The 15,655-nt window shown below is 39.0% G+C and overlaps 1 protein-coding gene and 1 pseudogene across 2 annotated transcripts in view; one reads left to right on the plus strand and one right to left on the minus strand.

The window, feature by feature from the left end:
• The window catches only part of Adgrb3 (adhesion G protein-coupled receptor B3), a 691,333-nt gene that overhangs the window by 102,787 nt on the left and 572,891 nt on the right, over window positions 1–15,655 (minus strand). The window lies entirely within an intron of this gene.
• On the plus strand, window positions 12,699–13,076 carry LOC114621043 (annotated as a pseudogene). The gene has a single exon (XR_003711381.1). The product of XR_003711381.1 is annotated as an uncharacterized protein C8orf59 homolog pseudogene (transcript).

Raw genomic sequence — 15,655 nt, forward strand, 5'->3', positions numbered from 1 at the left:
CTATCTATCTATCTATCTATCTATCTATCTATCTATCTATCTATCTATTGTGGACAAGCATCCTACTGATGTTTAATTGTTTAATTGCTGTTCTGTCCAGAGCCTTCCTTCTTCAGCAAGACTCAAGACAAGAAAGGTACAAGAAAGCATTTTTAGATACCACTGGTGCCTGATGGTTATGGTTCCAGGGTTATGCTTCATCCTCTCTATCCAACTAAGCTGAACTTTGTACTACAGAAAAAAAAATGAAGGGGGGAAGTACAGATAAGAGAGAGTAAGATGAGATAAAGTGAGGAAGAAAGAAAGGGAAGGAGGAAATGAGGAAAAAGGGAGGAAGAGAAGGAGGGAAAGACAAATGGGGAGGGGAATGGGAAAAGGAGACAGAGAGAGGGGGAGGGATGGAGGAAGAGGGAAGAGGGAGAAGGACAGACAGACAGACAGACAGACACACACACACACACACACACACACACACGCACACGCACACACACACACACACACCTGTAAGTGGGGGTAGGTGGGAAGAAAGAGAGAAAGAGAGAGAGACCTAGAGAGAGGAACAATCACCTCCTCCCGCCCCAACATGTTGTCTCTTGGGTCCCACTGCTCTTTCTCTAATAGTGAACTCTAAAGGTTTTGTTCCTTTGTCAAGAAGACTAGCCAAGTCAGGTAAAACTGTTTCTATTGTTTGTGACTTGGTGATTGAAGGGTAAATTTCATAAAATTGGTCTGGCACTGAATCCTGAAAGCTTTTCCAAGGTGAGAGGTTTGTGGGGTAGCATAACAAACACTGATTTCTTTTTCCTTCTCAGACATTATAAAGCTTGGAATGGTGAACACTTCAGTATCTGATAATCTTTTTATCTGGTAATCGTTTCATCTACTTGACCTCGATTTGCTCAAGATGCTTGCTTCACCATCCTTTATGTTTAAGTAGTGATCTGCTGGTCCTAGGTGTTTCCACCCACGCTTTTACTCACCTTCTGGAGAGCATCCAGGACTACCCCTCCCCTGGTCCATTTAACATTCCAGGGGTATTTATTTTACTCCAATTGGACAAATCATCTTTATCTCAGGCAGCTGGTACTGGAGAAAATTTACTCTCGATGCACGTGGTTTCAATCAGAGCCCATATGGTGGAAACACACAGACAAAGCTCAAAGATCAGCAGGGCCTCCCTCCCATCAGCAGCGGGAACACATTGCACCTGAAGCCTCTGTGAACCTTACACAGCCTCTGGACGTCGTCTCCTGTTCCCTCAGCACAGCCATTTTGTGGAATCATACAAAGGAATATGAAAGCTACCACATTATATTTAAGCATTTAGCATGTAAACACCACCAAAGTGGATGTGGAGAGAAAAATGACCCAAGCCACAAGAGGAAGATGCCTTCAATTTTTATATAATGTGATCTCCCAACCCTGCTTTGTTCTTTCTTCTATACCAGGATTAGTACTGATGTGAGCTTTCTGATTCCCAAGTACTACAAAAACTCTCAACAGAAAGGATTTTCAGACCTTTAATATCACCTACACAGAATTAAAAAAAAATGAATTCATCTAAACCGCAAGGCATTTGTCATTTTTACTATGATGTGTGTGGTCAGTAAAAGTGTTATTCTAGGTGGCCATGTTCGTCTTAGAGAACTGAACATCGGAAATGAAATTTGCGTACCTTTCCTTAACAGTAAATGATCATTAGCCAAATAGAGCCAGCCCCCAGTGAACAGAGAAGTAGATTTCCAAGAAAGAATATTTAATTTAAAATGGAATGAAGACAAATATGAAGTACAATAGAAGACTATAAAATAGAAGGGAGAGTTTGGCGTTTTGAAATGATCCCCAAGCGATGTATCCCCAAGTGATGGAGCCAGCTCCTAGCAAGGATACTGGAATCTGTCAGAGTTTACCATTTCTTACCCATGAGCTGTGTCTGACTTTCATCTGGCTTCTTAATCACCAGTTTTCCTCATTCAAATCCACCACTCCCACTAAAGCCTACATTTTCTAAAGTATTGTTCCTGTTCTCCATCATCATGGTGAGATTTAGGCCAGTCTCAGAAACCCCTCTTGCTGCTCTGGACCTAGAAACCCCTCTGGACCTAGCTTGGAATGGCATTGCTCCACTGGCTGCTGGCTACCTCATCATGTTTCTCTTCCCTCAGCAAATTCAACTGCATATATCAGCTTTTTTTTTTTTCTAATTCCATTTCTTCCTGGGGCTTCCCTAGCTGTTTCTCTCCAGTTTTATTTTATTGGATAGAATTAGATCCTCCCTCCTCTTGAGCTGGACAACAACCGAAGCTTTATAATCATCTGCCGTCCAGATAGCTTCAGCGGAGTAGAGAAGGAGACCTAGATGTGTCTCACATGTTAGTACCCGGTGAAGAGGAAGGCAGAGAGAGGAATTCTACAAATCTTAGAACACATTTCAGACTCAAACTGGTAATCCTGCAATCATTTGCACCAAACTTTCTTGTTCCTACCTCATGCCCCACCTCCCTCTGTGGTGTGCATGCTTACATCTAAATTTTAAGTTTTTACTTTTTTGATATGCTTAACTGTCGGTGCCTTTGACATTTTTATTGAGCTATATTTTCTCTTTCAAATAAGAGATGTGATATATGCAAAACCATATGGAATGTTTTCTTCTCTGTGATTTTATTCATATGAAAGACTCAAATATTTGTAATATGCTGAAATTAGAAGTAAGTAATGAATGCTCAGAATTTAAAAGGCTGAACAGAGCAAAGCCAAATTTTAATATTCCTTCCTGTTTGGGGAAGTGTGTGTATGTGTGTAAGTGCATGTGTGTGTTTGGTAAATCCTACAAGATAACAGAGACACGTACAAAGAGAAAACATTTTTCTATTCTTTCCTCCTTTTTCCCCAGTCCAACGTGTTTACATGTTTGACTTGAAACAAGTTAGACAATAGTTTTTATAAATAATGTTTTGACTTTAAATAGAAACATATGGGACTGGAGAGATGGCTCAGCAGTTAAGAGCTCTGGCTGCTCTTCCAGAGGTCCTGAGTTCAATTACATGGTGGTTCACAACCATCTATAATGGGATCCGAGGCCCTCTTCTGGTGTGTCTGAAGACAGCTACGGTGTACTTATACATAAAATAAATGAAAAATATATATTCAGAATAAAATGCTATGTAACTAAGGAAGATTAGTTCCTTCCTTGTTAATTAAAAAAAAAAACCTACAATACTGCTTTTAAGCAAACAAAAAAAATCAACACTGGATGAATGCACTTAAAATAAATTTATTTATTTATTTATTTATTTATTTATTTATTTATTTATTTATTTTTGCTACTAATGTGTGCATGGCTCTCTTCTTAAAATGACCAGGTCACTCATACAATTAACATATTCTGTGCTCAAGTCCCCTCAGCATGAGAGGTCAAATCATGCAAATACCTGCTTCACAACCATCTCAGCATCTTCTAAACAACTCCTTAATCTTCTTAACTTACAGAAGCCACCAATCCTCATGCTGGCCATGCCCTAGCTTTCTTTACCTTTGTATACTCTCATAGGAATCCCATGCACCCTTAAAGGAAGGCTTTTAGAAAACAATCTTGGTGGGCTCTTTCATTAATAAGACAATTGAAGGCATTTCCAATTTAAGAAAAATTGTATATTCCTTTATAGAACATGATTTTGAAGGACAGTACTGTCAACCAATCTAAACCTATGGTGATGGGCTCAAAAGATGGATTAGCAGTGGATACTTCTGGCTGCTCTCCTGGTAGACTCGAGTGTGATTCCCAGCACACACATGGCAGCTCAGGGTTGTCTCTAATGCCAATTCCTCCTTTGGCCTCCTCATGCACCAGATACAAATGTTGTCAAGAGACACACATGGAGGCAAAACACCCATATAAATTAAATTATAGGATTATAAATATTAAATTTAAAATAAATTAAAACCAATGAGGAGAACACATTCTGTCACAGCACACTGGTTTGCTAGGGAAAAAAAAACATACATTATTTCTCTAAAAACGTTCCTTTTAAAATATTCTCAGCCTCGTAAATGATTTTTTAAAAGAATATAAAAAGAAAATTGGAAAAAATTTAAATTTGCCTATCATCAACTTTGTAAATCATAGCAAATTATTTTGGAGTAAAATGTGATTTTTTTTTAAACAATAAGTGAATAACCAAATAGTGAATAAAATTTGAGAATCTAGTGTCTTTCATTATTGTTAATTTTAAAGTAATTTTGATCCAAGGATCAAGTTATTACTTTAAAAGACCTAATCAAAAAACAAAACAACAGCAAAAAAAAAAGACCAAAACAAAAAACCAAACCAACCAACCAACCAACCAAACAAACATAAACAACAAAACTGTAATCTTTGCTAGCCTCAATAGATTTGGATTTTAGTTTGTTCTATTCTAAGTAAAGTATGCATAACTTCTTTGGTATCCTTTAAAATAAACCACTTATTTATGTAGTCTTTCAAGATACTATACAGCCTTGCTTTCTTTTGTTAATATTGAAGTCATAGATTATATATGTTATCATTTTACTAGGAATAGTTCAGTTAGGTCACACCTCCAATTCCACTCAGTCTTCTCAAATTCATTTGCAAAACCTTGGCCAAGTGGGAAGAAGGAGTAGAGGGAGCCTTCGACATCCGCCACATTTTCTCTGTGACAGACTTTTTTCTTGATGCTGTGGTGCCAGCTGTATGCTCATTTACAATTAATTAATTTAACTGATGAATGTACTTGACATTCTGTACCAAAATCACTAATCGTGGAAAGCCTAGTGATCTGCAAACCTATTTTTGACAAGTATTCACTGCTGGAAGTCTCATATCAAAATGTCAGCCATCGTAGAGTAAGTATGCTCTTTAAGGATAAGTCCGTCAATGGCTGCAAAAAGCTCGTTCAGCTGAGTGTGTGGCTAGGGAAGTGGGGCAAAGGAGAAATGAACAGCATTGCCCTTTATATCTTTATGTGATAGAAAACTGCCCCTTGGTTGTCAAAATAATCTGCAAATCTTTAATTTTACACCCCTTATAATAATTAATACAATGAATGTCTTTAATATTTGATGAGAGAAGCATTATGTAGGAAAGCTGAAATATAATGTAGCTTCTACATTTAATGTAATATTTTTATTTCAAGAAGGAGCTATTATCTGGTATTATCCTGAAAATCCTATTTGATAAAATGAAAATGCCGAGAATGTGATAAGCAACTGAACTGAAGGTTTGTAGTCGTCTGGGTTTTCCTACCTGGTCTACCTCTTAGGCATATCTATAAGATCACATGAGAATCAGTTGTGAGCAGCAGTCAGGATACCTCAAGGTCTGCAATATAAATCATTTTGGGCTAGAATTGACTCTTAGAGAAATATCAAGGCTTAATACTCACTAAAGGAATGCAAAACTTATTGGCCAGATTGCATATTTATGTAATTCCAACACTGATTTCAGAGAGGCACTTGAAATGTAATTAATCTTTAATGCACAGCTACAGATGAAAATTATCAAAACACATAAATTGGCTTACTTCAAACTGCAAAGGGAACTTTCAGATTAAATTGACATAGTTACATTGAAATCCTTTTTAAATGATCAAGAATTTCAATATTTTATGATCTCTAAAGAAATCTCAAGGAACACAAGCATTTAATGAAGGCTGTCTTCAGATTTTATTCTAAACAAGCATTTGTATGTGCTACAGCTAAAACAATTGTTTTTGCAGCTACAAACCTAAATTCAATATTTGGTTCTACCTTGTACTGGCTATGGGATCTAGGGCAAGACATTTAACATGTGTAGTTTCTGAACTTTGAAAAAAAATATGGATTTGCTTATAAAGTAATGTGATGACATGCACATAATTCTTAGTATCTTGAAGAAGAAATGTTCATTTGGGAGTAACCGTCATAGTTACGATGAGGATGGCCCTTGCAATAGGCCTAGGATATTGGAGTGCTCCGTGTGCTTGTGAGAAACAGCTACTGGACAGAACCTCTGTAGTTAGCAGTTCATCTGATGCTGTGAGAGATAACACCGAAGGCAGTTCAAGCCTTTCCTGAGCTGCCAGCTTTTCCTCTGAAAGGTGCTCTCACTATAGCTAGCTCTACCCCAATTCCTAGCCAGCCTGTTTCAAAACTGGACAAGAGAAGGCCAGGATAAAGTCAAGGTGAAATGAGACTTTTCTCTAATGAACAGAGACTGATCATGCATGACAGAAGAGGAAAGTCAAATCACTTTATTGATTGCTCAGAAAATCAATATGAAGTTTCTATCCAAAGGAGCTCTTCCATGCTGAGAACAGGAAATTTCAAAGCCAGAGGGATGACGGGTCTGGACGGCCTCCCTGCCCCCAAGCAAGGATGTGTCGATACTTGTGTGTGGATACTGGAAAACTCTAACAGCCTGAAAGCAAAGCATCCCTCGGGCTGCCTTCAAATGTTAGTGGGGTCATCCTGTCAAAGCAGTGACTGTGCAACGAAGACGAACAGGGGCTGTAGTAAATGCAAGTGGATGCAATGTCATGCCTGCTCAGTGTAATCGCCTGGCCTGACCTCTTTCCCATCCCCAGAGAAGCTCCTTGAGAGTCTCCGTTCAATGGCAATTCTTGACTCCATTATAGCGAGGAGTTTATAATTACAGTTGCACATTATGGAGCATTGCAAAGCCAACATGAGAAATCTTCAAGTACTTACAGTATTGCTTAAACCTTGGCTACCACATCACGACTTTCACAAGACCATGAAGTAAAAATAATAATAATACAGCCCCATGTTCTTATTGCTTTCCAGAATTAGTAAAAAGAAAAAGAAACCTTGAAATCTGAATTTTAAACAATGCTGGATAAAAATAGTTTCAAATTTGTCCTGTAGGTAAATAAATGTGCTGCCCATTCATGACTGTTTTGAAATGGTCAGAAACACACAGCTACGATGAACCAAAATGTATATGTTTAATGAAATAGACAAATAAAAGCATTACTAAACTTTTCATGCTCCAATTCTCAGAGCCACAGTTAAGATTCCACAGTTGTCAAAGTGACTGATGTAGACAGAGCAATGGTTCTATTGCCCAGGAGTTGGACAGGAAACGCGAGACATTAATGCCAGGATGACATGAGTTCTAAACCTAGTTACAAAGCGTGGAATTTGCATCTCATTAAAAATTAAATAGAACTAAAATACATTTTCATTTAACTATCAATAAAGTTTACTCGACTATGGCTATATTTTGAGCCCAAAGTATCTTTTATTTAAAATGAATATTTCATTTGATGTGTCAAGTGACACTGCCTACATATATGTATTAAGTATATATGTCTGTGCACACTGTAATGTGGCTTTTAAAAAGCCTATTGCTCTTGAGGTGGTTCAGCAAATAATGTATGTTCCATACAAGTCAGATGAGCTGAGTTCAATTCTACAGGTCCCCATGGTGGGAGGAGACAAGCAACTCCCTTAATTGTTCTCTGTCTGTACAACAATCGAATACGACTTCCGGTTTGGGCCCGAGCTTAGAGCAGGTCACAGGCTGCAGCTCCGTAGCCAACCCCAGAAAACTGAGAGAAACAGGAACTCCCAGGAGCTTGAACTCACACAGCATCCCAGGTAAAAATGAATCACCCGTGATGTCGGCTGTTAGAAGTTCTAATCCAGATGGGCCAGAAGCCAGGATCCTCGCCCTTACCCTCAACCCCTACCTTTTCCCACCTGCACAAGGTCCCCTGAAGCTTGGCAACTGCAAGATCCTGCTTGGCAACTGCAGATAGACTCAAAGCAGTGTACCATATCATCTGAAGAATAGCAGGGATACCATAACTCAAGCAGTGTACCATATCTTCTGAAGAATAGCAGGTTGCAGTCCTCCTCGCCCCCACGAATAACTAGGACCTGCCGGTCGGGTCAAGTGCACCCAGACGTGGGGCTCGAGGCACGGACCCCTCTGGACAGACCCTCATTGAGAGGATGTGCGCACGACATCAAGATTGAGCGAGACAGAGATCGTCGCCTGCGACCTGTCATCCACGGAACCAGGTTGATGTTGCCATCAAGAAGATGGTTGAAGTTCATTACCATCAGCCAAAAATTGAAGAGGATCCAGAAGTGACTCTGCAGGAGACTGACACAGCTGCCAGCTCCCCTGCCTTCCCCTATGGTCGACCGCTAGACTTCCACGCCCTCCAGAAGGGTTCCTGGTATGCCTGGCTTTGCCCTCGCTTCTCTCGCTAGAGAGCTTGGCCTCTTGATCACCACAACAAAAATTGGCTTTTTCCTAAACCAAGGCTGCCCTTGATATGGCCGCTAACATTGGGGAGCCTTCCTTTATGACAATATTACACCCCAAACTGACAAATGGTTGGTAACTTGAACATTTACAAGAGACTAGGATGGCTGTGAGTTAGCCCAATGACGGGATTATTGTAGGTCCACTTCCCAGGGGCCCACCCAATGCAGCCGAAAAGGAGTGTGTGGTGCTGGGAGTGGGTGCAGCCTACATGGCCTAAGACAGGGCTCTCACCCTCCTTTCACCCACATCGGAGTCCCTTGACGTTGCCCTTCGTCGACAGCCTAAAACCTTCGACCATCGATGTGACTTGTCTCACATCAGTGTTCTGGGGTTGTGAACTTGTCTAAGACCCCCCATAATTAGACATCCAAATTCAAAATTCACATAGTTGGGATTGATCATAAGATGCCTTCTCTAACTAAACAGAGAAGGGGGAGATGCCAGAAGCCAGGACCCTCGCCCTTACCCTCACCCCCTACCTTTCCCCACCTGCACAATGTCCTCTGAAGCTTGGCAACTGCAAGATCCTGCTTAGCAACTGCAGATAGACTCAAAGCAGAGTACCATATCATCTTAAGAATAGCAGGGAGACCATAACTCAAGCAGTGTACTATATCTTCTGAAGAACAGCAGGTAGATCATAATTTAAGGCAGTGTACCGTATAGACCATGACATGTTTCAAGGCACAGGCCAAGAAGATTTTGTACTTTTCCACCACCTGGCCCCTCTTACCCCCTCTCCTTGTAAAACATGCTATAAAAAAGCATTTCATGTTCAAAAAAAAAAGAAATTAAAAAAAATAAATTCAAAATTTGTTTGAAAAAAAAACAACAATCGAATACAATCTATACATACAGCCATGTAGCAAATGCATGCCAGTACTCAAATACACACACACACACACACACACACTTAACACATTCAGACACATAATTTTGTTATGAAGAAAAGTCCAATAAGAAAGATTATTTGATATGTTACTAAGAACATACAAAATACTAAGAATTGTGTGTGTGCGTGTGTGTGTGTGTGTGAGAGAGAGAGAGAGAGAGAGAGAGAGAGAGAGAGAGAGAGAGAGAGAGAGATTAAGTGTGTGTACAGTGAAGTCAGATGACAACTTGTACAGTTACTTAATACCTTGGACCATGTAGGTTCTGGGTATTGAACTCGGATCATTACGTTTGGTAGGAACTGCCTTTTACCATTTGGACCATTTTGCCAGCCCAAGTTCAAACAGCTCTTATATTCTGCTTGTCATAAGAATCCCTTTATAGACTGAGATGAGGCATTTGGGTAATATTTCTAGCTATAAGATTTGTATTTGGCCATAAGAATGAATGTGTTTACATACACACACACACACACACACACACACACTCAAATCTAATCCTTCGAGAGACTCTGACCTCTTCTTTCTCCATGTTACAAGTCACAAGACCTTTTGGAAAACTAACAGAATTTTCTACTTAATAAAACACACCATGTTTTAAAAATACAAATTTTCTTTTTGAGATTATGAATATGAATTATGCAGCAAAATAACAAAATTCGATATAAAACTTGTCCTTTCAACACATAAATAAATGGTATTCAAATAAACCCTCTAAAAAGCTTTTTTACCCACATTTCTTGATTTTAATATCTATTTATTTTCTCAAGTAATTCAAGTAGTTTGAACCATTTCTATAACTTCTTTTCAATTATTTAGTGTGTGTATAATGGGCACGGAATGGAGCACAAACTAAGGAAAGCAAACTATGGGTGCCTTGAAGGCACCGTCTAAGTTCTACAGATGAGTGGCCATTACCTACCGCCCGGGAGGCTAGTTGGCTGTGTCAGTTGGCTGCAGAGTTGGGGTAAGCTAATGGAAATGCTCTTCAGGACACATGTGGAGACAGCACTTGAGGAAAATAACAAAGTAGAGACAAAGCGACCAGTAACATTTTCTATTTTAAGACTATCTAAGTATTGGCTTAGAGGAGTGGCATTCTGGACTTTTCACAGATTGGATCAAAGTTTCTACCATTTAGGATATATACTTCGCTAACTTTCTTCCTAAATCAGATTGCTTTTAGTGATATCTTCATGATTAAGATATGTTTTATTCTAATTGAGGTATGTTCTTTTCTTCTCCTTGAAAATAGCCAATAACAGCATCAGGCACCTTCTACAATTTGAATATGTCAGGTAATGTGGACCCTACAAGGTTGCAGTAATAACAAAATGTGTAAGCATGTTTAGCCGGGCCTTTGAAGAGCTTTTGTGAAGCTGGGCCTGGTGGCATACACTCTTAATTCCAGACACTCTTAATCCTGGTCTACAAAGTGAGTTCCAGGACAGTTAAGGATACACAAAGTAAATCTGTCTCAAAACAAGACAAGACAGAACAAAACAACAAAAACCTACAAAAACACAAAAAAAAGTTTTGTGGATGGGGTGTGGGATTTGAGGATTGACAGATGTGATATTTAGATTTTAATGTATGGGCAGCTGAGTCTTCCTAAATTGAACCAAAGATTACTGTATAAAGATTCCTATGGCCTTCAAAAGGAGACCTGCTGGACTTGGAAAGTGAAGGACAACAGAGAGTAATGGGGTGAACACAGTTAAAGTTTATCATAGACTTAAAAGAAAATGTCACGATGACACCCACCACACTGTGTAACGATACCCACTAATAATAAAAAATAAATAGATGACCTACTTTGTTATGTGACTACATTTGTCACTGCATAGCCACGTTAATTCTGAGGGCTTTTACAGCTCAGCCTATTCAGCTTCATCACAAAAAGTCTAACTGAGCCAGCTTCACTCTCAGTCCTGGGAGATTCCAGTCACAAAAGGTTCCTGGCTGGAGAAGGCTTGAGAACTACTGCATAAGATTACGTTCCAGCTGGTTTCTGGCAAAAGGCTGTATTATCTGAACTCCGGTGAGAGATACAAGAGAGAGGGAAAATGTGATGTGTGCTCAGGCAATGATATTTTGGATAGTGATCTTACCACTGGGACCATATTTCTTGGGCAATGACTAAGACTTTCCAGAAACGTAATTCATTAATAAAAGACACAAATGTGCTCCGCTATCATCCTTGCCTTAAACCATGCCTGCAATGCCCATTTCTAGCATCCCGGTCTTCATAAACACTCTAATTTAAACGCAGTATGTGAAGCTAGCATCTGCATCATAAGGTATACGTTGCATTTGTACTTTTGCAACGGGGTTACCTTACTTGGTGTGATTTTCTTTCTCACTTCTATTAATTTTCTTGCACACTTCATAATTATTTACATCTTAATAATATTGTATTGTGTACCACATGTACCACAATTTCATTCTCCATTTGGTCATTCACTGTTGGGCATCTAGGCTCATCCCCTTTTCTGGCTATTGTGAATAGAGTAGTAATGAACATGGATACACAAGTATGACTGGTGCAAGTTTCAGATTGTCTGGGGATATGTCTATAGCTATGTCTATTCCTGTGCCTGTGCCTGTGCCTGTGTCTATGCCCATGTCCATGCCTATGCCTATGCCTATGCCTATGCCTATGCCTATGTCTATGCCTGTCTATGTCTATGTGTATATCTATGTGTATATCTATGTGTATATGTATGTCTATGTGTATGTCCACATGTATGTGTATGTCTATGTCTATGTCTACATCTGTGTCTGTCTACATCTATGCCTATGCCTATGTCTATGCCTGTGCCTATGTGTATGCCTGTACCTATGTCTGTCTATGTTTATGCCTATGTCTGTCTATCTGTTTATATCTATATAGATGTATAGAGAGAATATAGCAGACGTATTTGTCGCTTTCTGGAAAGTGTCCACACTGATTTCCACAGAGGCTGTGTCAGTTTCCAGTCTTATCAACATAGTGAAGATAAATGGGTTTAAGTGAGGATAGGAGCAGGAGGGCCAGGGAGAGTAGAGGATGTGCAAGAGTTAAACAAAACTAAAAATGATGAAAACTTCCTATGGAAGCCTACTCTTTTGTTAGTCCATTAAGAAACAAACAAAAACTCAGAAAAGATGGCCCAGTGGTAAAAAGCATTTCCTGGTCCTCCAGAAGATCCAGGTTCAGTTCTTAGCACCCACATAGAGGCTCATGATTGTCTGTAACTTTGGTTCCAGGGAATTTGACTCTCCCTTCTGCCCTGTGCAGGCATCAGGCACATATGATACACATATATACATATAAGCAAACATTCATATATATATATATGTATATATTTTTATATATATGTGTGTGTGTGTGTGTGTGTGTGTGTGTGTGTGTGTATTCATATATATATATATCATAAAATATGTATTTTTAAAAACTCAGTTAAAAGTGTTTTAAGTGGAGGCACCGTACAAGGGTAGATAATGCTTCTTCAAGAAGCCAAAGGGTCACTGCGAACCTGAAGTGCCTCGTGAACTTTGACAATGGCCAAGAACAAACTAAAAGGGCAGAAGTCCAGGAATGTATTTCATATAGCTATCCACAAAACTTTCAAGGCTAAAAACAAGGCAAAACCAGTTACTACTAATCTTAAGAAGATAAACATTATGAATCATGAAAAAATCAACAGAATGAACAGAGCTTTTGTAAATATACAGAAAGAACTTGCAAACTTCTCAAAAAGCCTTTCTCTTAAATCTGTGCAGAAAGAGCTGAAGCACCATGAAAATGAAGCAGCTAACGTTGATGAAGCAACACGACTAATGGCTCAGTTGTAATACAATGACAGTGAATCACATTACCCCAAAGATCAATAAATTGAATGTTTCATTAAAAAAAAGAAGCCAAAGGTTATTAAACGAAAATCATAACACCAAGTTTGAGATCTCTCCATATAAGGTGCTAGCCAAGGAGGTCCACAGTATTGTAGATATTGTCAGTATTCTTGGTTGCCCACCAGGACAAAATTATAAGAACCTACTGGTGAAGATACAATACACTTGGGTTGCAAGACATTGGAAAATCAAACTTCATGGTAGCATGAAGAGTCCATCCTGATGGCCAGGCTTCATGGTGTCATAATGTACTATGTAAGCTGGCTGGAGAGAAGAGTCAACAACGGTCCTGCCCAAATGTGTACCCCGTGAGCTACAATAATAATCTGCTTGACAAGCTATGCCTAAAACTGAAATGGTGCTGTGAATATTGTTTTTGTAACTGTCTGATTTCTGATTGGATTTGAAGCCTGCTCTACAGGACAGAACTCACCTGGTCAAGGCCCTGTGGCTAGAGAAGTCATAGGACCTATAGGAAAACTTAAGATTGTTTTCCTAATGGACATGGTATCAAACTGCCTTCTAAATATGCATCTTTATATTATAACCAATACTGCTTTGAGCCTTCATCAGAGAATTTGTATTTCCTGTCCTTGTGTGTGTGCCTGTGTGTATGCTTGTGTGTGTGTGTGTGTGTGCTTCTGTGTGTGCTTCTGTGTGTCTATGTGTGGGGGAGTGGCATAGAGGATTATTTAATACAGAGATTCACCACTGCTGAAAGTGTTGAGAGTATCTAACAACGTAATGTTTCATCCTAAACAAGACATCTGTATCACTCCCTTCAAAGCTCAGGGAGTATCTCTGAAGGAGAGAAAGAAATGTAAAAATTAGAGGCTAGGAGGGAATGCTGTGAGAATCTATCCTTTACATACAACAAGGCCATTTACATCATGAAGTTAATGTAGACCTGTACAAGATGAGACCTGTCACTGTTCTATCAGGTACAGGGATACTCTTGATCCACTACTACCACTGAGGGTCTCAGTGCAGTTAAGGAGTATTATGGGAGGACCTGTCATCCACACCGATGCTTGTAAAAACAACCTCAGTTGTAACTACTGGATCAAAGCAAATGTAAACAGTAAAAAGAAAAGAAAAACTGTCAAAGTATGAAGAGTGTAGTTGGGAAGAAAAAGCAAGATGGGATGAAATGCAGAGGAGTGAGGTTATGTGTATGAATATTACATAAAGTCAATGTATACATGAAATTGTCAAAGAATAAAGAATAAAGAGTTATAATAAAAAACCTAACTGGTATAGTTTATTTCTTCTAGGACTATAAGGGTGAAAATCGAAAAACAAAACAAAACACAAACGAAGAAAAACAAAGCCCAGAGAATTGACTGGGAGAGCAAGTCTAGAAACACGTATTTTCTGGCCATTATATAAAAGCATTTTCTCGTTGTTGTTTTTGAGACAGAGTCTCACCATGTAGCTCTAACTTTTCTGGAATTTACTGTGGAGACCTGGCTTGCCTCAATCGCATAGAGATGTACCTGCCTCTGCTGCTCCAGTGCTGAGATTAAAGAATCATACTACTATACCTAGCAAATATATATGTTCTCTTCCGACCATTCAAGTCATTATTACTGTTATCTTGTTTAAAGGACAGGCTAATGAAGGTGTGGAGTGAGCATTTGTGAGAAGATTGAACAGGAGGAAAAAAGCTCCAGTCCAAGCAGGATAATGAGATAAGTTGTGGGTTTGGAGCAAGGGCTTCAGTTACTCCACAACATAGTGAGAGAGGGAGAGCGATGGCTTAATACAAAGAATCGTTCAAAGCATGAAAGAGACAGCTAAGGGGAAAACTCTAATGCAACTGGAATAGGGGTACAAAAGGATAGATAAGGGGTGAAGGTCCTAGGTAGCACAATCACACTGACTAGATAGATAGATAGATAGATAGATAGATAGATAGATAGATAGATAGATGATAGACAGACAGATATAGATATAAATAGATATAGGTAAATAGATAGATATAGATATGTGTATAATCTATTATTATTAACTATCTTCTATTATCATTATTACTTATTATCTTCTATTTGGTAAGACGTGGAGACTAACATTGAATAAGGATGGTGATGTCTGCCTCACCGATAGATGAGTACATCTGGTTTCCATTCATAACTTGCCTGCTCTGAGATTTAAGGATATTTGTGCAAAGAATGGAAGACTTGAAACCTTCACAGATGATCTGTAAATGATACCCATCATGGCATCTCACAACTGGAGGAAGCTGTTTCTCTCATCTAGTTATGCTGCTGGTACTGACATTGGTTAATCCTCTATGTTTTGATTTTTCTTTTCTAATACCAGACATTTGGAACGATGGGCATCAATATGCTTTCTTCCAACATTGTGAGAATTCTCTTGCTCTATCAGAGCACTTTTTCTTCTTGGGGTTTCTAAATCTTCTCCAATATGTTTCTCCAAATACATCAAAATTAGTCAACCTACCACCCACCTCCAAAACAGGCTCAGAAATTTAGAGGTCATTTATAAAAATTTTAGTCTGGATTTTCCCTTCCTTCCTTCCTTCCTTCCTTCCTTCCTTCCTTCCTTCCTTCCT

The sequence above is a fragment of the Grammomys surdaster genome, unplaced genomic scaffold (genome assembly GCF_004785775.1).
Source record: "Grammomys surdaster isolate TR1022 unplaced genomic scaffold, NIH_TR_1.0 171, whole genome shotgun sequence".
NCBI classification, from domain to species: Eukaryota; Metazoa; Chordata; class Mammalia; order Rodentia; family Muridae; genus Grammomys; species Grammomys surdaster.